The sequence below is a fragment of the Gopherus evgoodei genome, chromosome 4 (assembly GCF_007399415.2).
Source record: "Gopherus evgoodei ecotype Sinaloan lineage chromosome 4, rGopEvg1_v1.p, whole genome shotgun sequence".
Classification (NCBI taxonomy): Eukaryota; Metazoa; Chordata; order Testudines; family Testudinidae; genus Gopherus; species Gopherus evgoodei.
In genome coordinates this window covers 143,669,150-143,697,131 of record NC_044325.1, presented here as the reverse complement: position 1 = coordinate 143,697,131, position 27,982 = coordinate 143,669,150, and the positions used below count along the sequence as shown (strand labels likewise).

The following is a 27,982-nucleotide window of genomic DNA, read 5'->3' as shown; positions in this document are numbered from 1 at the left end:
CATACATTTTCTCTCTCCATTCCTGCGTCTTCCTACTTTCTCTGTTGTAGTGATTCATAACTGCTTTGATCAATTCTTCTTTTGATTTTTCTGGAGTTTTTCTCAAGTTCTGCAACCGACGTGAGGCGGTGATCCGGCTGCATTAGTCAAGGTCACTAAAAAAAACATAGATAGAAACATGTAATACACAGAGGCTACATTGTTTATTATCACACAGTGAAGGAGTTTGTAGACTTTTTGTAGCATCATTCCCACATACCTAACATAACACAGAGAGGCCAGGGAAGCGAAGGCATGGCGAGCAATGGGGTGAGTGTTTCTGCCCCGACTTCACCTGAGAGGGGGAACTGACTGATGGCTCACTGGGGTTTATCTGCACTGGGTAGAGGAGGTAGTTGGTGGCCTGCACAGGGGACAGTAGGGAACATGAAGCTGGCGACCGGCTGGCGGGGGGGGTGGTCCGCGGAACTGCCGGCCTGCTGGGGGGGGGTACGGAACGCACAGCGGTGCTGGCGACCTGCTGGCAGGGGGGAGACCGGAACGCACCGCGGTGCTGGCGACCTGCTGGCAGGGCGGGGGGGAGACCGGAACGCACCGCAGTGCTGGCGACCTGCTGGCGGGGAGGGGGAGACCGGAACGCACCGCAGTGCTGGCTACCTGCTGGCGGGGGGGAGACCAGAACGCACCGCGGTGCTGGCGACCTGCTGGCGGGAGGGGGGGGGCGGAGACCAGAACGCACCGTGGTGCTGGCGACCTGCTGGCGGGGGGGAGGGGGATCAGAACACACTGCGGTGCTGGCAACCTGCTGGTGGGGTCAGCTGAGCCCAGGGCAGTGGAGTGTGCAGGATTACCAGAGAGGCTTAAAAGATATGCTGGGATACCTCCTTATACCCCGGAGGTCAATAAAAGCGCTGGTGGGGTCCACACTTGCTGACCAGCGCTGGATCACCAGTGCTGGAATCGCTACACCCGAGGCACGACCGGGTGTACAGCCAGCGCTGCAACCAGGGAGTTGCAGCGCTGGCCGTGCTTTGCAAGTGTGGCCACATCCTGAGTTGCAGCGCTGTAACCCCCTCACCAGCGCTGCAACTCTCCAGTGTAGCCAAGCCCACAGGAAGTCTGTAGCAGAGCAGGGAACTGAAGCCAGGTCTCCTAAGTCCCAGGCTAGTGCCTCAACCCCTGGACCATCCATCCTGCCTGAGACTGTGAGAACCAAGAATTTTTAAAATCTGGCTTACTTTCCACCATTTATACTGGCATTCAGAGGTGCTGGGCGCACTTTCCCTCGCTAAGCTCCTGCCCTTAATTTTCTGGAGGTGGCCCTCCTTCCTCAATGAAACCAGACTGCTCAGCAGCACATTTGGGGTTCAAGACTGCTGTGTCTTTGTCGCAAACACTGCAGAGGATGGTTTAAATGGGAGAAAAGAACATTTTTTTGCTGATTTTTTAAAAATTTCCCTTCATAAATAACAGTAATATGTGAATATCAGCCCCAGGTTAAGAACTAGACCATGGCAAAGGGCACTTAATATGGGTACAGAAAGATGGATGTTGTGTAGCCAACCCCAGCCATTCAAGAATCATAAGTCACCCCCCCCCCCCCCAAAGTCATGAAATTGGATTAAAAATCATGCTTTAAAAAGTAATATTTTTTTCTTTTTCTTTTTTTCTTTCGGTGGGGTAATTTCCCTTCTGGTGTTTGAGCCTGGAGGTGTCGCATTTGCAACCACAAGGGCTAGTAACTGAGATTTTTGTTTTTACACAAAGGCTGAGAATCTCCCATAATTACCCTGTCATAAACAGATAGTTAAGGGTTAATGTCTCTTTTACCTGTAAAGGGTTAGCAAACAGGGAACCCAACCCCTGACCAGAGGACCAATCAGGAAACAAGATACTTTCAAATCTCAGTGGAGGGAAGCCTTTGTTTGTGGTTTTGGGGTTTGGCTTTGTTCTTTCTGGGTCCTGGAAGGGGCTTGACGTGCAACCAGGTTTCTTGCCAATCTCCCTGCTACAGTCTCTTATATATTCAGAATAGTGAGTATCTAGTAAGGAACAGGTGGTTATAGTCTTTTTAATTGGTTTTCTTTATTTGCAAATGTGTATCTGGCTGGTAGAGTTTTAATGTGTATTTGGCTGGAAGTATTTTAAATTGTATTTCTGCTGGAGGAGGCTTTTTCTCCAATTTCTGTAAGCTGACAGACCCTGTAACCTTTGCCATCTAAATTACAGAAATAACTTTTCCTTTGTTCTTTCTTTTTATTAAAACTTTTGCTTTTAAGACCTGTCTGATTTTTTCCCCTTGTTGAGGCTCAAGGGAATTGAGTTTGTACTTAACAGGGAAGAAAGGGAAGGGAGGGGAGAGGGGTGGAATCCCTTTGTTTTAGGTTCACGGAGCTTGAATCTGTATTGCCTCTGGGTGAGGGAGAAGGGGGTGGGGGGAAGGAACATTCCTCCCTGTTTTAAGATTCAAGGGGTTTGAATCACAGTAATCTTCCAGGGTAACCCAGGGAGGGAAGCCTAGGAAAGGCACTGGTGAAGGAAAGAGTTTACTTTCCTTGTGTTAAGATCCAGGGGGTCTGGGTCTTGGGGGTCCCCAGAGAAGGTTTTGGGGGGACCGGAGTGTATCAGGCACTGGAATTCCTGATTGGTGGCAGCGCTACAGGTTCTAAGCTGGTAATTGAGCTTAGAGGAATTCATGCTGGTACCCCAACTTTTGGACTCTAAGGTTCAGATTGGGGAAAGATACCATGACATACTCGCTTCCAGCAGCTGGGGTTTTAAGAAAAAAACACCAAATATTGGAAGATCTGCTGTAAAATCATAAAAGCTGGCAATACTTTGGATGAGAATCAGAGAAAAGGCTCAGGGATTTTGGTACTGGAACCCATGGTTGCAGTATCCAAAGTGGCTGGCATAGACAGGGAATGTCACCCAAAGCAGAGAGCCAGCCCAAGGCCTATACGGACCACTTAACTCCCATTTGAGCCCTGTTTTGAGATCTTAGGCTTTGGGCTGGGCCCTGCACAGCAGTGAATTTCACCCTAAATTACGATGGGCTATACAAAACGGACAGACATCTCATCGCACTGTTTAATATTACATTTTTCTTTTCACAAAATGAATTGTAGACTCCATTTTTAGTTCAATGCACCATCAGCCATTATTAATATCTCCCATCCCTGCTGTGCTAGGTTACGCCCAAGGCCCCTCTATTACTCGAAGCATCAGAAAAGATTAATGGTTTCAAAGAAAAGCTGTGCCCACAGGCAGGAATAGCATTAGGAAAGCAAGAGCAGAGCTGTGACAAAGCACACCTCTGGGAAAAGTTCAAAACCAGCTGGACATGCACAGAAGTTCAAATAAGGTGATAATCATAGTGTTGTCTTACATCAATTTCTTGCCTACATTATAGGCTGCCGTGTTCCTTATTAAGGCCTTTATCCAGCACAGTGTGTAAGCATGTGCTTAAAGTTAAGCACATATTTATGTCCCTTTGAAGTCAGGTAAAATTTTCAACATGTAAGTCCCATTTTCAAAAGGGACTTAGGCATTTAAGGGCCTAAACATCACTGAAAGTTAATGGATCTTAGTGTCACAAACTGCAGCATAGGCAGTCATGCCTAGTGGGTGGAGCAGGAGTCAGCACTGGATTCAGGAAGCTGGTACCAGAAACAAGGGGGTGGACCTGGAGGCAGGAATCAAAGCCAGCAGTCAGAGCCGGGAAGCCAGTAGGGAAGCAGGGCTGGAGCAAGGCTGGGAACAAGGCAGGCTCAGGGACAGAGCAAGGCAAACAGGAGAGATCACAGCTGCAGGGGCATGCATTAAGCTACCAGAAATCAGATGCTGGGCTTAAGAGCGGGCTTGCTGACTTCCTCAGCCAATCAGGCAGAGTGGTCAACCAGGCATCCTGCTGGGACTCAGCTGCATTCCTGGGCTTCCTGGAGACTGGGCAGGTGGAGCGGCCAGTCCTAATTCTTGACAGTGAAGTGCTTATGAAATCAGTGGAAATTAGGAGCGTAAATACCTTCTGAAGATCTAGGCCCAGGTCACTTATGAAAATGGACATTAGGAACCAACATCACTTGGCACTTTGGAGAGTTTTACCCATTGAAACTACTCCCATGTTTAGATACACATGACTACTCAATGCTTTGCTTGATCTGGTCCTCTGTGTTTAATGATTTTTTTAAACACTGTCAGAGTTGCTCACAGACTTCATGAAAAAAATGCTTGTTGCTAAATTGTTTTTACAGGAAGCTTAAACCTCAGTGACTTGTCATCCCTAAACAAGGGTGTATCAGTAAATGGGATTTGCATCCGATTCCAGCAGATGGAACCACTGTCAGCCACTCATCTCACAGGATCACTATTATTCACTGAAACATGAAACAATAAAACACTCATCCTTAGTTAGAGAGCATAGGTTTGTTCAGTTATCACCCTGGTCAATAGTGCACAAAAGTTATAGCAGTTTGCTGGCCTGTAAGAAGTGCCTCGCGAGGGTCTATTTCCATGTGGACATGTATCTGTATCACAAAAACCAGCCACTGGTTGCACCCAAGTTGGCAGCTCTCAGGGACAGATGGGGTCATGGAGACCTAACTTTGCACTTATATCTCCAACCCAGGTGCTATATTTAACCAGACATAAGGAGCACATATTTCCAATCTGAGTGACTTTTATTCTATTTTAAACTGAGAGAAACAACAGCATGAGAAAGAACAGAAGTAAAGTCTCCATGAGAGAGAGCACAGTGTGCCTGTCGCCTTTGCAACATGCTGCATCTGAACTGAACCCAAAATGGCATCTGCTTCCAGCAGAAAATAGACATCTAGAAAGTTAAAGGAGACAGGAAACCAAACTGAAGCTTACACAGCTACATACACTACCTCATAACAAGAGAAGCTTGCATTGCCTATGCAATACCTGTCCTGTAAACAAAGGACTTAATTTCTCATTACTGTCAACTCAGCACCTTCCATGAACAATACACTCCTTCCAGGTTTTAAAACCACACCAATAAAATAAATCCACTGATTTGTAAAGATGTATTATGCTTTTACAAAAGCCTGACTTTTGCTAGAAAAGCTGATCTATGATTGGCTGAAGCAAACGACAGGCCTAACCTCATCAAAATGCATCATGTCAGTAATGACAGACTAAGCAGCTGTCACTCCATTGCAGCAGCTTCCATGGGCTGTCTGCGGGATTAAATCTACACCAGTCACTGGGCAGCATTATAAATAAGATCTTTGTCAGGGAATCAATGTCTTCTGCTTTGGAGATCTGGGGTTTGCCTGAAACCTACAGAGCAGCAAGAGAATATCACCACTTAAATGAATTTTCATCCTGGAAAACCTGATTAATTCCAAGCTTGTAACTGTCTTACAGAACCTTCGTTTCCATTAAGAATTGTTTTTTCTGTCTCCTTCACCCTATCAAGTTTTTTTATTGTTTTGCCTTGTTTTGTTTTTTGGGGGGCGTTTAAATGTCAACTGACTTTATAGCAATGCAATTTAGAGATTCAAGACACTTTAAAGACAGTTCACTGGGTTTTTCCTGCTGTTTGCCTCCCTTGAGTCAAACTACTTTCATTAGATGCTGTGGGAGTTATCTACGAAGACAAAGTTTCTCTTAGTAAAAGTATCTGGGGGTGAAGAAAACTGATTGACTCATTTCCCTTCCTCTGCTCCCTCAATCCCCAGCTACGCTTACCTTTTATTCCAATCAATAGCCTGTCCCAAAGATCCAGCACTATTCAAGATACAGATTGGGAATGCAGTGTTTGCCAGAATGGATAGACCCTTGATTAGTATTTCTAGGCTCCGCCTGAGCACAGGGCCCTGTTGTGCTGGGTGCTGTACTTACACACAGAAAGAGCACACTCCTGCCCTAAACACAGGGCCGGCTCCAGGCACCAGCAAAGGAAGCAGGTGCCTGGGGAGGTCAATGGAAAGGGGCGGCACATCCGGGTCTTTGGTGGCAATTCGGGGGCGGGTCCCTCACTCCCTCTCGGAGGGAAGGATCCGCCACCGAATTGCCGCCGAAGAATGAAGCAGCGCAGTAGAGCTGCCACCGAAGTACTGCTGATCGCTCTTTTTTTTGGCTTCGCTGCTTGAGGTGGCAAAAAAGCTGGAGCCGGCCCAGCCTAAATAATTTATTATTTTAATTCAGACAAAGGGGGTGAGATGGGAGATATTTTCTCCCCTAGTTTACAGATGGAGGATGGGGATACTCTGAGATTAAATGACTTGCCCAAGGTCACCCAAGGAATCTATCGCAGAGCCAAGAACTGAATCCACATCTCCTATGTCCCAATGCTGTGCCTTAATCACGTGACTATCCTTTCTGCTATTGAGCCGTTGAATCCAGCACCTTGCCTCCATCAGTGGCTGTGCTGATGCTTCTGAGGAAGGGGAAATGCATCCAGGATCCAGGTGCCTGCTGACTTTAATAAGGCTGCAGGAGTTTCCCGACGGGGACACAGGCAAGCCTAGAGATGACCGGCTGCATGAACCAGAGGTTGTATTAATCCCCAACATGCCAATTCACCCACAGTATTTGACTGCCTGACAAAGGCTGCTCCCCCTCCCCATGGGGATTCTTGCAAAAGCCTCTCCGCATCACAAAATGGATGGTCTAACTGAAATATTTCTACGTAATAAAGGGAAGGTGAAGGTCTTCATTATATCTCTGCCAAGCAATCTCAGTGTAGATGGAGATTTAGATACTGAAACACATGGTCTCTTTCCTTTGTGAATCCATTGCTAGTGCCCCCCCCAAAAAATGGGGGGGCACTAGCATCTTTTAAGGAAGAGATAATTTTGCTTCTAAGTTTATGCACCAATGATTACAAGCTGGGAAAGATTTTCTGCCAGGGAAACACAAGAATCAGTCGTGTCACTCACTACGTATAAAAATCTAAAGACGATATCAGAGTGCTTAAAAGGAGATTGGACCCATTAAGTCTATTCCCATGCATGATCAGGACTTAGTCCTCTGATAAAGAACATGTCATGCTATGCTTCATCTTGTATTATACAGAACCTAAAGGATCCCAAAGCACTTTACAAACAAACTATACACAGATCACTCTTCATCCTCTGCTGAAATGTAGCCACCTCTGGGAGGAGCACAGCTGCTGTTTAACAGCACACAGCAACACTACACTGTGGTTTAGGTTAGGAAGTGAAGAATGCCATAACCAAGGGTAATATAGTAAGCTTAGTTGGAATCAGGTTAATATTTCTAGTAATATGTGCCATGGGATATTTAATTATCCCAACTGGCTGTTGCCCCAGATTCACACTTCATCTCATTACATCAGTTCTGGCTTCAGTGGTTAACTAACTATCCACCAGGTGGCACTAAAAAGCAAGCAATGGTGCCAATCAGCATGAGAAAGAGTCAGAAAGGACTTCATCAGCATCACTGTGCCTCAAGATAAAACATCTCTCCACCAGCAACACAGAATCCTAGAAATCTAGGACAGAACTCATCTTAATCCACCCCCCAAGGCCATGGCAGGACCAGGACCAAGTAAACCTAGACCATCCCTGACAGATGTTTGTCTAACCTGGTCTTTAAAACTCCAGTGACAAGATTTCCACACCTCCAGAGCTTAACTATCCTTTAGGTTAAAAAGAATTTCCTAATATCTAACCTAAATCTCCTTGCTGCAGATTAAGCCCATTACTTCTTGTCCTGTCTTCAGTGAACATGGAAAATGATTTCTCTCTCTCCTCTTTATAACAGCCCTTAACATAGTAGAAGACTGTTGTCAGGTCTCCCCTCAGTCTTTGTTTCTCAAGACTAAACATGCCCAGTTTTTTTAACCTTTTCTCATAAGCCAGGTTTTCTAAACCTTTGATCATTTTTGTTGCTGTTCCCTCTGGATTTTCTCCACTTTGTCCACCTTTCTTAGTGTGGCACCCAGAGTTGGACACAGCACTCCAGCTGAGAACTCAGCAGTGCCAAGCAGAGTGAGACAGTTACCTCCTGTTCTCACATACAAGACTCCTGTATATCTATGACTCTCCTTTCCCCATTACATTGACATCCTAACCCAAAAGAATGACTACAGCACTTCCCATGACTCTATGTTGCTGGTGACCCCATTAACACTGGACTGGGATTCAGGAATTACAGCTCATCAGGAGAAATAACTAATCCACAGTGATCTTGGAAAGGGATCTCTCCATTTTATTAAGGGCCTTGAACAACCGGGCTCAACCTGTGGCCAGCCAGCGTCCTGGATGAAGCACTCAACTACTCTGGCCATATCACATGAGAGTAATGCTACCTGACAAACCTTCTTCACCCTCCACAATCCTCCCCAACCCCTGTGTAATTCTAGGAAGAATGAGCATTTCAAGACCTTCTGGAATAATCTGATTCTCTGATGACAAAAGGGGCAGGTTATTTTACTTCCCATTCTGGTTTCACAATGAACCAGAAGCAATTTTCTTTTCTTCCTTCTTGAGTCAGTTCAGGCATCACACTGACCTTTAGCATGAAACAGCCCAATTGTCTCCAGGGATGGAAATGGCAAGGAAGGAGAGGAAGCAGATAACTAGTGCTAATAGAAATACAGAACTCACCCACTTTCCAGCTAAAAGTTTCAGAGGGTTCTGTTCCTCAGTGCCTCCAATCAGATGTATAAAACAGACATCATGTGATCTGATCCAGCTCTTGTCCATCCAACACGTTATTCATATGTTCTATACAAAGATTGTGGCCTTTGCTCCCTTCTCCCAGTGATATCATTGATTTAGCTCCACAAAGAATCTAGTAGTGAACTTTTCAGACTGTGCATTTGTGTTCCATGCAGCACAGATGACAGACAAGTCCCTCTGCTTTCCATCACAAGCCTCTGCCCTCTATGAAATAGCGTGAGCAGACCACAGGAAACCTTGTTGGATGGTTGTCGTGCTGTGCAACTAGAAAGGCCAAGCTCCCGGAACAGTCTGCCGTGTGCAGCACAGTTAGGTGCCACAGGCGTCTGAAACAAACTGCATGTCACAGCTCCAGGAACAAACAGCAGGGAAATAGCCCTAAAAATAGGAAACCATCCCAAGTGTACAATTTTCATTTGGACAATAAAACTGCACCTCAGCTGCTTTAGCTCCTCTTTGTGGGTTCTTTTTTCTCTCCTTTGTACTGGACACGACTGACTGCAGTTCTCAGTAAAGACCAAGATGCTAATGGGATGCAGCAAAGTTGTGACTGGGGGGCATGGGGAGGAGGGGGGAATTGTTTACATGGCTGTGAAGTGGGAGCAAGGATGCATACTGGGAGATGCATGTGTCTATGTCTATACGGAGCGTAAGTCTGTATGTGTGTCTATCTAGCCATATGCCATGCTCACCACAGTAAGATGCTTACAGTAGGCTGCAGATTGGCCTGCATAGACCATTCCAGGATAACTTTCATGAAAAGTGCTACAATTTCAGAAGCCAGACAGGAAAAAAAGTAGTGTTTATGGGCTGGCCTGTGTGGGTCCCATATTGCTTCCTATCCTCAGACTAGAGTAGGGGTAGGCAACCTATGGCACGTGTGCCGAAGGTGGCCCGTGAGTTGATTTTCCTTGACACTCATACTCGGTCCGGGGAGCTCTGCATTTTAATTTAATTTTAAATTAAGCTTCTTAAACATTTTAAACACCTTATTTACTTTACATGCAACAATAGTTTAGTTATATATTATAGACTTATAGAAAGAGACCTTCTAAAAACGTTAAAATGTATTACTGGCACGCGACACCTTAAATTAGAGTGAATAAATGACGACTCAGCACAGCACTTCTGAAAGGTTGCCGACCCCTGGACTAGAGAATACAACCCTGCAGAAAGTGTTGGGAGCTCACAATATTCTAAACAACTGAGTTACACTCTCATGAAACCTGTGGTAGTTGAGATGCTGCCAACTAGTGGCAGTGGAGAAGGGGGGAAGAGTGATAGAGCCATAGAAGGGAAAATTCTGCTGCTGGTTATCTAAGAACAGAATTTAGTTCAGAGGGTTGGATGGCTGGTAACCTGACTACAACACCTATCCCTTTGGTCCCTGGTTAAAATGCACCAGCCTAACATTTGCAGTTTGAAAGTAGTTCATTGGTTCATTAACAAACCATTGTAAAAAAACAATCCACAAAGAGCAAAGTCAGTTTTCCTCAGCTGCTATAGGTCCTGCCTCCATCCTCCAGTGTCTGCTGGAAAAACTGGAGGGGCGGGGAGGGGTCTATACCCTAGCGAGTGCTCTTAACATGCCTCATTCTTAAAGGGAACTTGTTCCCTGTGGGTGACCACCCAGCCTGAACCACAGGGACAGAAACATGGAGAAGATTGACTGGCCAATGCATTTGCGGGGAAAAGGCCAGCTGGTGCTAGGAAACTGCTCCTCTGCTTGTCTGCTGACTGTGCCACGGCTGGAGGTGGGGGGAAGTTATGCCATGTATTTCCCTGCCTTAGCCCTTGATGAAGTTATTCCTCTGAATAGGAAGAAAATGCCCCCCACAGTCACCCAGATACAGTCCAGTCATGCAGGGGCTACATAGGCTACTGTAATAGCCTGTATGTGGTCACAATAAAAGATCCCAACCCCCAGGCTTCCTAGGCTGTCTGCCCCTCTCCTCATTTCAATGGGCAAATCCCTACATCATAAGGGGCAGAGCCTGAAGAAATCTTTCCTCTGCTCTTTCATCCCCAAAGTCCCCCAGTAACTGTGCCTGTTGCACATGGTGGGGTTGGTGTCAGGGCTCATGGGAACTGTGACTCTCGCTGGGTTCACACGCCCTTTGCTTTAGGATTCAGGGGGCGAACAAGCCAAAAGCCTCCCATTCAAATGGAGCAGAAATCTCAGAGGTTCCTCTTTTCTTGCACAAAATTGCCCCAGCTCAGTTCAAACGACTGGTGAATCTCAGGGAGCCTCTTGGCAAACCTGGGCTGAGTTTCTGCTTTACAGAAAAAAAACTCAAACAGGAATCAGGGACCAGGGTTTTCAGTTTCCTCCTGAATCCCAATAGACTGCTGTTCTCTTACTCTAACCACTAGAGGGTGATATCACTTCAGCTCTGAGACTGTCCTATGGTCTTGTGGGATCATTTGGTTCCAGGCGACTTCACCAACAGGTTAATAATGGCTTAAGGAATCATCGCATTATTCAGAAGCTGCCTTCAATTTCCTCATGGATTCTAGTTTCACACCTGGTAGACAAAGCAATCCCAACCATTTCGACAGTGTGTCACAGGCATCACACAGGAGATCTTTCTTCACACCTAGATGCTAAACTAATTTATCCCTTTGCCTACATCTGTCCATACCTGTAGCCCTGGGGACATTCACCTTTTGCTGATCCACAGAGCAGATATAATATTATGCAGCAGGTTTGGAGAGGTTCCTTTCCTAGGTCTTGGCAAGTCACTTGGGCACAAGCACTGAATTTCCAAAGAGCCAGGGGGTGCTCAACCCCTGGCTCTGCCCCAGGCCCAGCTCCCACTCCACCCCTTCCCCCCAAGGCACCACCCGCATCCTCGCTCCTTTCCCCCTTCTCCCAGAGCCTCCCGCATGCCACAAAACAGCTGATTTTGGTGTGTAGGCGGCATGGGGAAGGAAGAAGGTGCTGATGGGCAGGGCCCACTGACAGGGAGGAGGTGCTTCAGGGAAGGGGACGTGCTGATAGGGGGGCTGCTGATGGGTGCCCAGCACCCACCATTTTTTCCCCATGGGTGCTCCAGCCCCAGAGTACTCACAGAGTCAGCACCTATGCACTTGGGAGCAGATCCTCAGAGGTATTTAGGCACTTATCTCTCATTGATTTCACAGGGAGTTTGGTGCTTCTATACCGTTGAGGAGCTTGGCCTTAATCTCTAATAACCTCTGTTCCCCTCTGTAGAATGGACACAGTTTTCTTCCCAGACTTGTCTTACTACGTGTCTGCACAGTGTGTAGCACACTGGGATACTGGATCGGGGTTGGGACCTCTAGGTACTATTGTAATTCAAATGATCACAAAGGGCAACCTTTCTCACCACTATGCCTTAACACACTTCCAAAGGGAAAAGTCCTGCAGGCTGATGGGGGAGTTCAGGCTCCCCACCTCAAACATGCCTTGGCCTCTTTGCTTAGGGGACCTGCTGTGAGGGTGTTTTCCATGGCACTGGATACCTGGCCACAGCATAGGCTTCCCAGGTTGAGCAGCTGGTGTAAAATCTGTACCTGCTGCTATAAATAAGGCCTGAGGATCTCTTCACGTGTCAGTTTCCCCTTCCAAATGTCCCCAGTTCACTGGGAACTGGCCCAACATTATAATTGCTCAAGGCCCAGGGCTGTGGAGGATTAAAAATTCTGACAATTTTTAAATCGAGTGGGGTTGCGGGGGGGGAGTCAGAAAGGTATGCTCTAGTTAGTGCATTATTTTGGGGCAAGTTCCATGGCTGTGCTCTCTACACAGAAGGGCAGACTAGAAGATCCCAGTGGTCCCTTCTGGCCTTAGAACCGATGAATGATTTACCTCAGGCCACACCAACCCGCTTTCAGAAGGGAGCACTTGGGCCTGATTGGAAGCAGTGCTGTGGAGGTGAAAGGCTCCTAATGCCAAGCCCTCGAGCCATCCAGCGCTCTGTCAAGAGCCGTTTGCTCCCTGTGGTAATCCTAATCCTGTGGATGTGTTGGAGAATGGGGCAATCCTGAAGTTTGGGGAGCTATTTCCAGGTCTCACATAAAACAATCAGGATCTGTCTGTTGCTTAGCTGTGTTCTCCTTCCCCACCCTAAGGAGTTTGAAGCTCTCTGTGGCCCTTAATTTGCTCTTTTTGAAACATTAGAAGGGTGGAAGCAGTTACTATCAAATGCTGAAATGCCTAGATACTCTGAAATCTAGCTATCGATGGCATTTCTAATCAGAGAATCCTAGAAGTTAGAGATAGAAAAAAGCTGTTAGATCATCCGACCCATCATCCTGAGTCTACTGCAGGAATGTTTCTTTCAGCATATTCATCCCCAGAATATCTAGCTATTTCAGCCTTAGCTAGTAAAAATAACCCCCAAACCTCCATCCATCAGTGGCATCTAATGCGTTATTTCTGGGAGGGACAATTCTGTATTTGCTCTAGAAGGATGGGTTGGCTGATATGACAGGTCTTTCCCATCTCTAGCTTCAAGGCTTCTGTGATTAGAAAAATCAAAAGCAGAGCAGCCTGCCAGGAGATAGATAGGTAACTACTAGGATTCTATTATAGAGATATATAGAAATACCATGGATAGACTAACATACTGGAGGACAGATATATAGATACTTAACTTCTAGGATCCCAGAGACAGAGAGTCAATACTTATCCTGAGAAATGGCTGTATGGGCGATAATTTAATTATCTGATGTGTCTTCCCCCTGGCTTTTTGGACTCCCATCTCAACCTCCCCCCCCCCCCCCACACCCACTCCATGCTGTCTGTTCTGTGCTAAATGCAATTTATCCCCAATGATGAGTAAAAACCCCAGCCACACCTAGGAACACAGGAACCAATTGAATAGTGTGACTTCTACTCCATGCCCATTAGAATAATTTATAAGGATGTGGATTTCAGTGAGAGGAAGCTATCGTTTCCCGCCTCCCTCTCTTGACTCCCCAGCAGGTAAAAGAAATGGCTGGCGGCAAGCTCAGCCTTTATAGCCTCGTAACACAACTGGCTGATTTGCTAAAGCACTTTGCTGGGCGAGCCGTAAACTAGATTATTATCTGATTACAGCAGAGTTATAGGGGGGGAAGGCCCTTGTGATTATTAAGGCTGCATGTATTCAGCTCCTATCCTTGGGTACGTCTGTGCATGTATGAAGCTGGTGACAAACTTTCTCACTTAAAAAATGATACTATATTTAAATAACCCTGCATGCTTTCAGGACAGAGCAAACTGAGTTGAAGAAATATTGTAAAATCCCATTAAATCTATTAAAGTCCTTCTTAGAGTAATGAGGGGATTGGAATGCTGCAATAAGCACAGGAGGTAGTGCTGGGAAAGCTTGCTGGTAAATGTACTCTCTGTGGTTATTCTTTTTCAGTAAAATCTGGAGAGGGTCATGGAGTTATCTGTGTAAATGAGAGAAACGTATTCATCCTCGATGCTGCTGTGCCACCCTGCACTTCCATCTTGTCAGATCTCACAGGCAAAGCAGAGTCAAGATGGTTTGTTCCTTGACTATGAGGCTGCCAAAGAACGCTTAAGGCACTGCAAAAAGCGGGACTGGTGAACCAGTACCAAACCCACCAGCTTCATTCTAATTACTTGCTGCCAAACTAAATTCCCCAAGTTGTTTTAATTGCAGGCAGCAATTCCTCTTCATGGCCTACTCTCAACTTTTGTGGAGTGTGGCTGCATGCTGTTAAACAGCTGCTGTGTTCCTCCCCAGAAGTGGTGGCATTTTAGAGCTGCATTAAATTATCTCCATGTATAGTTTGTATGTCCATTTGGAAAGAATTTGGGGATAAAAGAAACTATTATAACCTGTAAAAAGCAACAAAGAGTCCTGTGGCACCTTATAGACTAACAGATATGTTGGAGCCTGAGCTTTTGTGGGTGAATACCCACTTTGTCGGACGCATGCATTGACAGATCCAGGCTAACACAGCTACCCTTCTGATACTATTATAACCTGGACATATTACCTGGAAAGTAATTGAGACTGACAGATGTATAGAAACACCCTCAGACCAAGAAATGAATCGTGAGACCACAGCTTAGCAGGGAGATCTTTTTTACAAAGGAAATTTTTCCTATTATAAAAAATCATATTCAAGGTCTTTGGTTTTTTTTTACTATATATTTGTACAGCACCTTGCAAAATAAGGCCTCAGCCAGTTTGAGGCCTGTCAGCGCTACCATGGTATAAATACAGTGAAACCCCGCTATAACGCGACCTTTGAGGTGCAAAAGATCCCATTGCGCTAAATGCAAGGTCACGGTATAGCGGGGTTTCAAATCAGTCAGGTGGTCCCCAAAGCGGTGCATTGAGGTGCATCGCCTAGTGCCCCTGGTGCCTAGTGCCCAGCAGGGGAGAGGAGCCGCGGCTCCCCGCCTGCCGGGGACAGAGAACTCCGGGGCTGCGGGCACCGGTGCTCTCTGTCCCTGGCAGGCGCAGGGACGCGGCTTCCCTCCAGCTTCAAGAAGAGCCACGGCTCCCCACCTACCGGGGACAGAGAACTCCGGGGCTGCTGGCGCCAGTGCTCTCTGTCCCCGGCAGGTGCAGGGCCGAGGCTTCCTTCCCACTTCAAGAGGAGCTGCGGCTCCCCGCCTGCTGGGGACAGAGAGCACCGGCACCAGCAGCCTCGGAATTCTCTATCCCCAGCAGCTGCGGGGCTGCAGCTTCTCTCCCGTGCCATGGTGTAGGGGACTATTGGTACTGTATCATATTGTATTATATATACCTTAAAGGGGAGCCAACCTGCAATTGCGTTATATGCAATTTCACGTTATGGTGGGGTTTGACTGTATTACATAATAACATCCAACTTAACCCTAAATCCATTTATCCTTTTTGTGTGGGTTTTTCCACCATAATTTTTTTATTGTGTTTGTGCTCTACAAAAGGGGCTTATGTTTGATCTCAAGAATTGAAGAAAAGCAAGTACAGTAGTAAACAGCCTCAGCACATTTGCTTTCAGCTCCTGTCCTGCCAGTAGTGCATCAGATGAGGAGGGCTGAACTTATTAAGACTAAGATTTTCAGAAGGGTCTAAGAGATTTAGGGCCAGATTTTTATAGGTATTAGGAGTTTAAAGATCCAGATAGGCACATTTATCTGCTTCTTTAGACAACTAAATACCTTTAAAAATCCAGCCCTCAGCTACTCAAATCCCACTGAATTTCAGTGGAACATGGATGCCTAATTCCCTTAAGATCCTTTGAAAAATCCCACTCTTATATATTGGCACCTACCAGTGTAGTAGTTAAGTATTGTGACGATCTTATTTGGCTGCTAGTACCAAAATAGAAGCTTACTAATTGCTGGAAGTAGTCTATAACCTTAGAGCAGGGGATCTCAACCTTTTTATATTCTGACCCTCACCTCCCCTTGGGCACACCCACATATAACATGCTGTAAAAACTTCACGGCCCACCTGTGCCACAACAACTGTTTTTCTGCGTATAAATGCCAGGGCCAGCATTAGGGGGTACCAAGCAGGGCAATTGCCCATGGCCCCAAGCCACAAGTTCTCCTGCAAAGCTACAATGCTCAGGTTTCAGCTTCCACCCTGGGTGACAGGGCTCAGGGCCCCAGGCAGTGGGGCTTCGGCTTTCTCCCCTGAGCCTCAGCGAGTCTAATGTTGGCCCTGCTTGGCAGACCCCCCCGAAACCTGCTTGAGGCCCCCTCAGGGGGCCCCAGAATACTGGTTGAGAGCTACTGCCTTAGACATTATTTTAGCCTATGCTTTCTCTTCAGCATGGCTACTTCAAGGAATATTTCCGTGCAGGACCTCCTGTATCTCTGCCCCCAGTTCCCTCTGCCTAATAGAGCGATATTCACACCATTTCATGCTCCTGAATTGGAGCAAACAGGATCCACATGGTCTGACACTAGAGTGAGTGAGCAGAAGTCACCCTGTATGTATACAGTGTCCTAGTACCTGAAATCAGAATGAATCAGAAGCTTCCTGCATCCCTAGGAAGATTCTAGAACATGATTCCCTGTTATAATGTCTTTCTATGGTTTCTGGACCCTGCAGACTACATTTTCGGGCACTATACAATAATAACAGACCCTCCGACTCAACTATTGTGGAATCAGAAAACATTTCTTGCTGGCATTATTATGCTGTATGCATCTTGCTGGAAACTCGACTTATTAGGAGGCTCCTCTTTTGTTTTTTTAGACACCATCCTACCATGACAGGATGATCAAGAGAAATATATGCCTGGCATTCAGTTTTGTGTCAGGAACAGTTTTAACAGCAACGGAGTTTGGCTTTTCACCAGTAAATTAGCAAGATGGCAGAGTCCAGAATTGCTCACATGTCAGAGTAAAATAGTTTGCAGGATCCATCAGGCTGAGCATACTCCAACTGGCTGGCAGAGCCCATAAGTGAATGTCATGTCACGGAATATTGTTCAGGATTAAATCCATTTGATTAATGGGTATGAGACTGTGACAGCATCCTGAATTCTTCTTTCCATCCCCTCTTGGAGAGGCTGTTGCCCTTGCTGCCCTTATCTCCTGAATGTGCAGTGCAGAGGATACAGGGAAGGCGTTTGAACTGGTCCAGCTGGTCACATTACACTGACGGTGACTCACACTATGCTGCTAATAATGGGAAGTCTCTTAAAGTCCTTATTCAGGTCATGTGTATGCTACGGGGACCGTGGCAACATAGCTATGGAACCGTACCTAGGCTGGCATCACCCCATAGTGTGGCCCCAGAAGAACACCAGCTCCCTAAGCAATGGCAGCTAGGATGACAAATGCATTCACCTATCTTCCTCCTGGGGTTACAGCAGCATAGGGATGTGAATTTTTCACACTCCAGAGCCTGGAGCTACATCAGCCTAAGTTTTAAGTGCAGCCCAGGCCTCAGGCAGAACATTCCCACTGAGGAGGGACCATGGGGCAAATCCTCAAGTATTTGTTTATTTCTTACTCAAGCAAAACTGCCACTGACTCCAGGGAGAGCTTTATCACAGTCAAAACTAAATACAAGAGAGCAAGGGCCCAGTATTATTAACGGGTGCACTGCTGCTCCCAGTACCAGCGAGTGATATGGACATGTGTCCGGATTCATTGCTGGCATGGAGCTGCCATCCCAGCACACACTCTCAGGCCTGAACATGGTGATGCAGCAGCTCTGCCTCAGTTTCCCTGCAATGATCTACAGCCTGCTTCAGCCACTATGGTGACTGGGGCGATCGGCCAAACAACTTTAATACATTCCAACTCCTTCCAGGGGAACAGAGTCACTTAGTCCAAATCTAATAAACGTACCAACCCAACAAGAGAATCCTCAGTCCATCTGGGTTGAGCCTTCAGCCCTCTTCTTGCAGGTGAGTCCAGCTACAACAGCCAGTCTTTCCACTTAGCAATCCATCTAATTAACTATCCAGGCCAGGCCCACCCTCCAGCCATGGTCTCCAACAGTCCTACTATAATCCCTGGTCCAAACCAGGCACCGAGCTCCACCCAGGTCAGCCTGTCTGCTCTCCTTCACAACTACCCTCCCCTGCTGGGCTTTCCTTCTCTGAAGCCCAATGCTCAGCACAGGTGTAGCAGAGGGAGACTAACTAGGCCCAGGGCTCTTTAACTCTGTTCTATTTGGTGTGGGGGTTTGTCTACCCCAGTATAATCCACGTGACCTCTGCTTCCTTAGGTGCTGTCCAGAATAAATGTATATGTACGCAGGAGGAACATTAGTCACAATCTTTCTTCGGTTGCATTACTTTTTGTGGGTGGGGGGTCTATCTGGCATGCCAAAATCCAAATCACACCAAAAAGGAAGACTAAAAGCATGCCATGCACCTGCTGAGCAGCAGCTTGGATCTACTGATAAACTGTCAGTACTGCTCTAGGTATGTTTTATTTCTAAACCTCATCTTGTTTCAGTCATTCTGAACACGTTGAATCCACGGAAGAGCAGACATGGCTGGAAAACTGCCCCGTGGAGGTTAATTGAGGTAGCCATAGAAGTTTAGGACCATTTGGGTTAGAGGGAACCTCTAGTGAGCCCTAAAGTGTGTCAACCTGCATCCCATCCCTGTAAAGAATTGAATTTATATGTCAGTCTTGACAGGGGGTATGTAAATTAGCTCCTGGCAGGAACTCAGATTCATGTGTTTGTCCTGCCATCAGGAAACATGGAGATTTATCCTGCAAGGAATCAAATTAGTTTTTTTCCTGTCAGAGATTCAACCTCTCTCATCTGACCATTGTCCTTTTGTCTGTCTTCTTTCTACTGTGCCCATCCCCATAACACCTGACCCCTCTACAGCACTCTCCAGGCATAATCTCAGAAGTTTTTAAATATGACAAATTAAGCATCACACAATCCTTTACTGTTGTTGCTATCATCATTTTAGACAGGGAAACCGAGGCACGGAGCAGTGACGTTATTTGATTAAGGTCACACAGGGAGTCAATGGCAGAGCTGCAAATAGAACACAGATTTCCCCTACCTTCAAGTCTCAGGTCTTAACCACAAGACCATCCTTTCTCCAGGCACACTGGTTTGTCTTTCTGTTGGTCTTCTTCGCTTAGGAAAACATTGTGACACCTCCCAGCTACATGGGGCAAGCCCGGCCTCACAGCATCCTTCCCTTTCGCTGGCAATAGCATTTTTTAAGTGATTGCACTGGTTCAACACAACCAAGGAGCAGAGACCTTCATGCTGCTCATAAAATGTAGAAAACTGACTTCTTCGATTTTGGAAGCATTTGCTCGTTTGGCTACTTTCCACCCTGACTCCAGTGCTCCTATTAATTTATGAGCTGAATTTTCTGCAAAGAAAGAATCAGTTTATTTAACAGTTAAAAGAGACCAGCTCCCACCAGTATGTTTTGACATCTCTTACATTGATGCTACTGAGAATATTGTTTATTATCAGGGCAAACAATTACCATCCTAATACAGGACTTCAAATGAACACGTGCTAGTCTGAGTCCTTAAAGAGCTTTCAGTTCCTAAGCCTCGCTGCCTTGATAACCTGCACTCCCTTATCAGTTATCTGTGTATGCAACTTGGCAGCGGCTCAAGGCCAGTGATAGTGGGTCCAAAGTACCTTCCCTGAGTGTTAAATAACTTGGACACAACTCAAATAGATACAGATCAGTGTCACCAGGGAAGACTGTTGGAACAGGTAAAATTCATAGATTTTTCCATTCAGAAGATGATCATTATGATTCTCTAGCCTGGCCTCCTGCAGAACACAGGGAACCACAGCAGATGGAGAACTGAGATGCAGAGAGAGGAAGGGCCAGATTTTTAAAGGTATTTAGGTGTGTAAAAATACACTAACCACTGAGCCATCCTTGCTCCCCACAGACTTCTGAAGCTGTCAGATCCAACTGAGGACTAATAGGGCATGACCAAAAATCCCAACATAACTTATTTACTGTAAATGTTCCTTCCTGCCTAACCCATCAATGTCTCTAATTAAGTGAGCGTAGTACCAGAGAAGGGTGCCACCCTGGCAACCCTTGCATCTGAAGTCCTCTTCTGAGCCACAACACAAATACAAATACAATTCAGGTGTCCGCACCTGGCCCCACAACCATGACTCAACCTGAACTGGAGTGACTTTCCCTAATGGCAGGAGGGGTGGGGGTCATTCTCTATGAAGAATCCTTGGCTTCTCTGCTGAGGCTGCCAACAAGGGAGGAGAAGTTAGTTCCACCTGCACTGTTGGATTCTTGCAATATGGGCACCCATTCACCAAACTCTAGGCTGAAGCTCCCTCCCCACTCCTAGCTCATTTCTTATGGCCAATGAACAGTCTTCATATGAGAATGCTTCCTACCAACCTGAGCTGCCCTGGAACTGGAGAACTAGGAGTGTGAAAGATTATGTCTTATCCCTAATCTCCTGACCCTTCCCGTTTCCCAATCTACTGCAAATATGCTGCTATTCTTCTTTGCACTCACGCAAGACAAAAAAAGTGGGAAAGTGCTAATAAAACTTGCAGATAACACAAAGCTGGGAGGTATTGCCAATACAGAGGAGGACCGGGATATCATACAGGACGATCTGGATGACCTTGTAAACTGGAATAATAGTAATAGGATAAAATTTAATAGTGAAAAGTGCAAGGTTGTGCATTTAGGGATTAATAACAAGAATTTTTGTTATAAGCTGGGGAGGCATCAGTTGGAAGTAACAGAGGAGGATAAGGACCTTGGAGTATTGGTTGATCACAGGATGACTATGAGCCGCCAATGCGATGTGGCCGTGAAAAAAGCTAATGCGGTCTTGGGATGCATCAGGCAAGGTATTTCCAGTAGAGATAAGGAGGTGTTAGTACCCTTATACAAGGAACTGGTGAAACCTCCTCTGGAATAGTGTGTGTAGTTCTGGTCTCCCATGTTTAAGAAGAATTAATTCAGACTGGAACAGGTTCAGAGAAGGGCTACTAGGATGATCCGAGGAATGGAAAACCTATCTTATGAAAGGAGACTCAAAGAGCTTGGCTTGTTTAGCCTAACCAAAAGAAAGCTGAGGGGAGATATGAGTGCTCTCTATAAATATATCAGAGGGATAAATACCTGGGAGAGAGAGGAATTATTTAAGCTCAGTACCAATGTGGACACAAGAACAAATGGATATAAACTGGCCATCAGGAAGTTTAGACTGAAATTAGACAAAGGTTTCTAACCATCAGAGGAGTGAAGTTCTTGAACAGCCTTCCAAGGGGAGCAGTGAGACATAAGACATATCTAGCTTCAAGACTGAGCTTGATAAGTTTATGGACGGGATGGTATGATGGAATAGCCTAATTTTGGCAATTAATTGATCTTTGAATATTAGCGGTAAATATGCCCCGTGGCCTGTGATGAGATGTTAGATGGGGTGGGATCCGAGTTACTACAGAGAATTCTTTCCTATGTGTCTGGCTGGTGAGTCTTGCCCACATGCTCAGGGTTTAACTGATCGCCATATTTGGAGTCGGGAAGGAATTTTCCTCCAGGGCAGGTTAGCAGAGGCCTTGGGAGGTTTTCACCTTTCTCTGCAGTGTGGGGCACAAGCAGGGCCAGCTCGAGACACCAGCCCAGCAAGCAGGTGCTTGGGGCGGCCAACAGAGAGGGGTGGCACATCCTACTCTTCGGCAGCAGGACCCTAACTCCCTGTTGGAGGGAAGTACCAGCTGCTAAATTGCCGCCGAAGACTGAAGCGGCAGCGGTAGAGCTGATCGCAATCTCGGCTTTCTTTTTTTTTTGCTGCTTGGGGCAGCAAAAACCCTGAGCCGGCCCTGGGCACAGGTCACTTGCTGGAGGATTCTCTGCACCCTCAAGTCTTTAAACCACGATTTGAGGACTTCAGTAACTCAGACATAGGTTAGGGGTTTGATACAGGAGTGGGTGGGTGAAATTCTGTGGCCTGCAATGTGCAGGAGGTCAGACTAGATGATCATAATGGTCCCGTCTGACCTTAAAGTCTATGATTCTATGATTGTCTAAGACAGTTTGTGATCGGAGAACCCCACTCTCCATGCTTTCAGGGAGATTCTCCACAGCATTCCACTTGATAGACTTCTATGTGCAAAGGGAGTTGAAAATGCTACCAAACCAGTTTAGCTTCAGCTCTGTGTAAGCTTGAAAGCTTGTCTCTCTGTCACCAAGAGAAGTTGGTCCAATAAAAGATATTACCTCACCCAGCTTGTCTGTCTAATAACCCAGGACCAGCACAGCTACAACAACACTGTACCAAACCGGTTTGGCAGTGTTCTTATGCCCATTTGGCATAGGAGTAAATGACCGTACCAGGTGCAACTTAAGGCAGTGGAGAGCCAAGCCCAGCACACCCACTAAATCTGACTACAATTATGGGAAAAGATGTAATAAAGACGTAGGAAGCTTTATAGTGCAGAGCATCTACTGTTCAGGCTACACAGACAGGAGAATGCCTTTGGGCAGCTGGCCATCTGTAAATATGCAGAGGGAGCGGAGCTAAGGGTTCTTCACATGCTCATCATCTCTCTGAAAATCCTTCTTTGTCAGCAAGCCAAGAAAGAAAGTTGGAGGGGGGAAAAAAGGCACCAAAGATTTTCTCATGTCGGTTTCCATATTTCCAATGCAACAGACTAAACTGAGCCATCAAATGAGCAGTCAATGAAGCAATCTATTGACTAAGCCAGATGATGACAGAAGTGCGTTCTGTTTGTGATCAGATTGCTGGTATTAACAGGGATCTCTTCATGTGCTACTGCTCAGCTTAGTGTCAGCAGTTCCATTATAAACCCCCCTGTTCAGGGATTTATAGAGCTCAGCCACAAAAAAATTTGCTTGTGCCTAAGTTTGGGGCATGAGATTTTTACATCTAGAGCAATGTGTTTTACTGAAGCCTTAACTAACAGTAAGTTAAAAGGTTCTTTAAGGGGAATTTTCTAACAGGGATGTGCCCAAAACCCAAACCACAGGCCTAGAGTGTGTGTGTGTGTGTGTGTGTGTGTGTTGGGGGAGTAGGAGTTACACTCATCTGCTGAGACACAAACAGTTTGGCACTAAAATGAGGGGTTGTCTGAAAGGATTGTACTCAGAGGGTCTTGTGAAGCATCCTTCAGTCCTTTCTCCATGATGGCTGTACGATCACCACCATCTGCTTTCCCCTTGTGCTATGTTTACTGATCATGGCACGCCTACTCTAATTAGTGTTCCAGCTAATCCTTAAAGCATGTTTTATGCCCAAGGCCAGGCTCATGAGCTGTCAATTTATGCTCAGGAAGAGGGCATATGGCTGATGACGGAGAGGCTCTTGGGGGAATTTAAGTCAAACTCCCTCAAACAGCATGGAAATGAAATAGCCCAACCAGAAGTGAAACTTCTGAGGTGAGGAGGAGTTGGCATGACAATCCCCTAGCCCAGCCTCAGCTCCAACCTCCCTCTGCCTCTGTGCCCATCAGTCAGAGGGTGCGGGACCATGTCATAATCTAGCTGGGTTTTTATACTATGCTGCTCACCAAGGTATCTGGAAAAACAGGGTGCGTGAAGGGGAAGAAACAGATAGCGATGAGTGTGCTGGGCAGGAGAAAGGATGTGGGAAGGGGAGGCCCGAATTTGAAGCAAGAAGAGAGAAAGAAGACTGTGGCCAGCAAGGAAACCTGAAGCAAAGAGCTGCCATATGGGTGCTTGAGGCCTAGAATCCTGAAGATTGCGGGGACTCTGGTTCTTAGCACCCTGAAATAAAGAGAATCTGCGTACTGGGTTGGGACCTGCAACCTAAAGCAAAGATAGGTGAGGGTGGAACAGGTTGGAGGCCTTTACCCTAATGCAAAAGGAGGCCTGGGGCACTCAGTGGGAATGATTGGAAACAGCCTGGGAGACTCAGAAGAGAGACGGCTTTAAGGTGACCTGTAAAGGATTTTTTAAATATTGAGCTTGTGCTCATTTTTGCTTTGTTCTGATAGCTAAAGAATGCCAGAGAGGGTTTTTTTGGGAGAGGGTTTTTTTGCTTGTTTCTTACCTTAGAAATATCAGGTGCATTGAATCTGAGTTTTAAATGACGCCAGGCATCATTTCGCTGGTTTGCACTTATGGCTCAGCAACAGGTCATTTTTCAGAAAGCTGGAACCTGTCCATTGGGTCACAGCCAAAGATCTCCTGAGCTGATGCTAGTGCATTTCTGGGCTTGCCAAGTGCCTGTTTTAATGGTGCTAAGAGATCCAGGAATTAAAGGAGGAATCTGCACCAAAGAACACAGCTGTGGGGGGAAATGAATGGCCTTTACTCTGGGCTGGCAGTGGAGTCTTCTTCCATAAATATCAAAGGAATATAGTTTTTGCTTTCAAACATTTCACCTGCACCTCCTAGCAGCAGCCTAAATTCATCCCTGATGTGATTCCCACCTAGAAGAGTTTGACCCGGCGTGAATCTGGCCAGGGTGGCTACCTTTATATCTGCTGTAGCGTGGCCATGGAGGTTGAAGTGTTCTCCTACAGGTTTTTGTATATTGCCATTCCTAATATCTGATTTGTGTCCATTTATCCTTTTCCGTAGCGACTGTCCAGTTTGGCCGATGTACATAGCAGAGGGGCATTGCTGGCATGTGATGGCGTATATTACATTGGTGGAGGTGCAGGTGAATGAACCGGTGATGGTGTGGCTGATCTGGTTAGGTCCTGTGATGGTGTCGCTGGTGTAGATATGTGGGCAGAGTTGGCATCGAGGTTTGTTGCATGGATTGGTTCCTGAGCTAGAGTTACTATGGTGCGGTGTGCAGTTACATTACTATGGTGCGGTCTGCTGTTTGGCATTCCCTATGTGAAATGAGTTGGTGTCGCAATTCTGTTCCCAGCAGACAATTGTCCAAGGGAGAAAAACCTCCAGACGAACAGGTGCTTTGAAAGAAAGTCCGCACACTGTGTTGAGTCCAAACCAATCCCCCTCCTCTGGCGTCTGGCTTTGTTAACAAAGAACTAACATCAGAAAAGTTCAGCCCAAATCTTCTCCTCAGGCTTGGGTCCTTCTTCAAGACTGGTCAGCCCACACCCTAGATCCCACAGAGCCACTTCCACTGCCTTTATATCCAGGTGCATAACTATCCACTTTCCTCAGTTAGTCAGCAGAACCTGCTTAACCCTTTTTCAGCAGGATTAACTTCTGCTAACAGGATAGGGTTTCCAGGCAAACACTGCCAGCCTGTTACAGTCCATCACAACTGGCACTATAATTGGCATCCTCGGGCACTTTGAGCAAAGAGGACAATTGTTGACTAGACCAAGAACTGCCCCTCACTCCCTCAAGCTAATTCCTTCAGGTCAGGGTGGGGCAGCTCAGCACAGTTGAAACTTGAACCACTGCTGTCCATAGCTCCCCTATCATCTTGGCAATCTCTTCCTCAGCTCGCACTATGATATATAACCCTTTCCCGGAGCTAAATCCATAGGGTATCACCGCCATCCCCTACATTTGCCCCTTTCCCATTGCACAAAGGTGGAGGAGCACATATGATGTCATCTGCATATAATCCCAAATCCCTGCCCCTCTGCCAGCAGTGAGGAGTCATTTGTGTGACAAGATTACAGAGATTATCTCTATTAGCATAAACGGCTCCTGGGGCTGGCCCTAATCCAGTGAGACATATGCAGTTGCAGCTCACACAGCGGCATTTATTGCCTTTATTGACATGCCCTCCAGGACACAGTTGGGCTGGAGGAGGTTTTTTCCATTGTTTGTAGGTCAGGCCGGGGAACAAACAACCATGTGAAATCTGCAATCATCCTCTGATTAGCCCAGCCACCCATTAACGGGACACTCTCGCAAGGGCTTTTCTTCTCCACGTATTGTTATTTATTGTTCCTCAAATGTTTCAATCCCTCAGTTGTTGTAATCAGAATAGGAGCTTCTTGGGGCAGGGACCTGTCTTTTTAAATCTTTTGGCAAGGCCAATTGGGAGCTACATAAATAAGAGAATGTTTTCAACTGTTTGTAATTAAGACTTTGATCCCAAGTCTTCCTTACTCTGGTCTTGTGTTTGGTGCAGGAATAAAGATGGCTAGAGCGGATACCTTTAAACCACCTTTGTGTTCCACATATTCTTAGGCTGTGCAGTCCCCAACATCAGTTAGAGCAGACTCAAGGCTGCTTCAGTTTATGCTCTGCTTTCCATAGGTCCCTGATGTAAGGGAGCACAGCAGGCAATTCCTTCCTGATCCCTATGCCCTGAAGCATGAAACTCACCTACTTATATCTTGATATGTATCAGAGATGGGCCTGAGCTGTGATGTTCATGTCCAAATTTGAATTCTGGGGTGTTCAGTTCAGCCTGTCACAGATGAATGAGCCAGTCTCAAAGTTTGAACCCAGATCCGAATGTCCTCAAAGTGAGGAGTCAAAATATTGGTTCAGTCCCATCTTCAATGCCTCAGAAGCCTGAAAATAAAAAGCCCATCTCTATTGATTTGATTTGGTTCCATTTGTCAGACATCGATTTCCTCCTCCCCAGTCCATTTCTAGTGGAGTTTGGTTTGGTTTGTTCACTCCTTTATCTGTAGCACATTATACGTGGATGCCATCAGCACAACCCTGGGCTCTTGCCTGTGTAAAAAGCTTTTCAGAGTACAAGAGAGATGTCCCTTCACATCCCGCAGAGCACTGCATCCCCTAACACCATCCTGTGACATTGGTTCAGTATGGATTCAGTGGAAAGGGGAGGCCTGGTGCTTGGCCTTTTAGAGCCACTACTCATTCATCTATAGAGACACTAGGGTTCAAACAGGTCATGAATGGAAATGAATTGGCAGGTTATAGCGTAACTACAGATGACATCATAAAACCACACATAACGCTACCCAACAGTTCCCCTCCTTATTGGAATTTGGGAAAGGCAGCATCAGGGACAGGAGGCTTTATTTGTATTCGCCAGTCAGGATTGCTACTTTGCATAGGTAGTCCTAGGTCATAAACTAACCTGCTCTATGGGCTGATGTTTTATCTGGGTCTGAGAATACATCCTTCCAGCTGTTTCCTAATCCAAGTGACAGGTGTTGCCATCTCCCCACTAGCAGCTAGTGTTTTTATTTGCAGAGGAGATAGCAATAGGTGACAAGAATTTGCACCCTGGATGAAATTCACCACTTAAGTCCCACTTAATCCCTCAAGATAGGACTTAAGTGAGACTTAAATTGGGGTGTTGGCCTTATGCTGGACCCTCCGCATGGGTCCAGAGCTGGTCAGACACAACCATATCTGGTGGCCCCTAACATCAAACTGTGAGCAGAAACAGCTGCCCTGCCTCTGTGCGTGGAAGCTCATTCCCTTGACATGTTGTCACATGCTTAGCCACCCACTACACATTCAACGCCACATCCTCAAACATGGTCACGGCACCATGACAATATGGGTGCAAATCCTGCCTATGTGCATACAATTGGGGTAATTGCACATCACAAAGAGAGCAGTTTTGCATGCACACTGCCTGGTTCGCGTGTACAACAGGATCACTTGCACTGTTAGCAGCCTCCCTTATTTGTGACCGAAGCCGCATTGTGCGGTGCGTTGTACAACACACATGCTAGGAAACAATCCCTGCCCCTAAGAGCTTGCAATCTAAACAGACAATACAAAGGGTGGGAAAAGAGACATCAATTCTGTAAAACAGACTGTAAATTCTTTAGTCAGGGATCATCTTTTTCAGGGGTGCCCAGCCTGGGACTCCAGAGCCACATGCAGCTCTTCAGACGTTAATATGCAGCTCCTTGTGTTGGGTCTAAACTTTTGGTGAACTTTGGAGCCAAAAAAAACACCCAGACTGGCCGTCTCTGCATAATCCTTTCTGAACCTTTTTTGAACAAAGCACTGACCTG

The 27,982-nt window shown here is 46.3% G+C and overlaps 1 long non-coding RNA gene across 1 annotated transcript; it reads right to left on the bottom strand.

Annotated features, from left to right (window-relative positions):
- Positions 1-119: 119 nt before the first annotated feature.
- LOC115650941 lies at positions 120-26,427 on the bottom strand. The gene is made up of 3 exons (XR_004000263.1): positions 26,358-26,427; positions 19,146-19,466; positions 120-155 (listed from the first exon to the last, which is right to left on the bottom strand). It is a non-coding gene; the product is annotated as an uncharacterized LOC115650941 (long non-coding RNA).
- Positions 26,428-27,982: the final 1,555 nt, after the last annotated feature.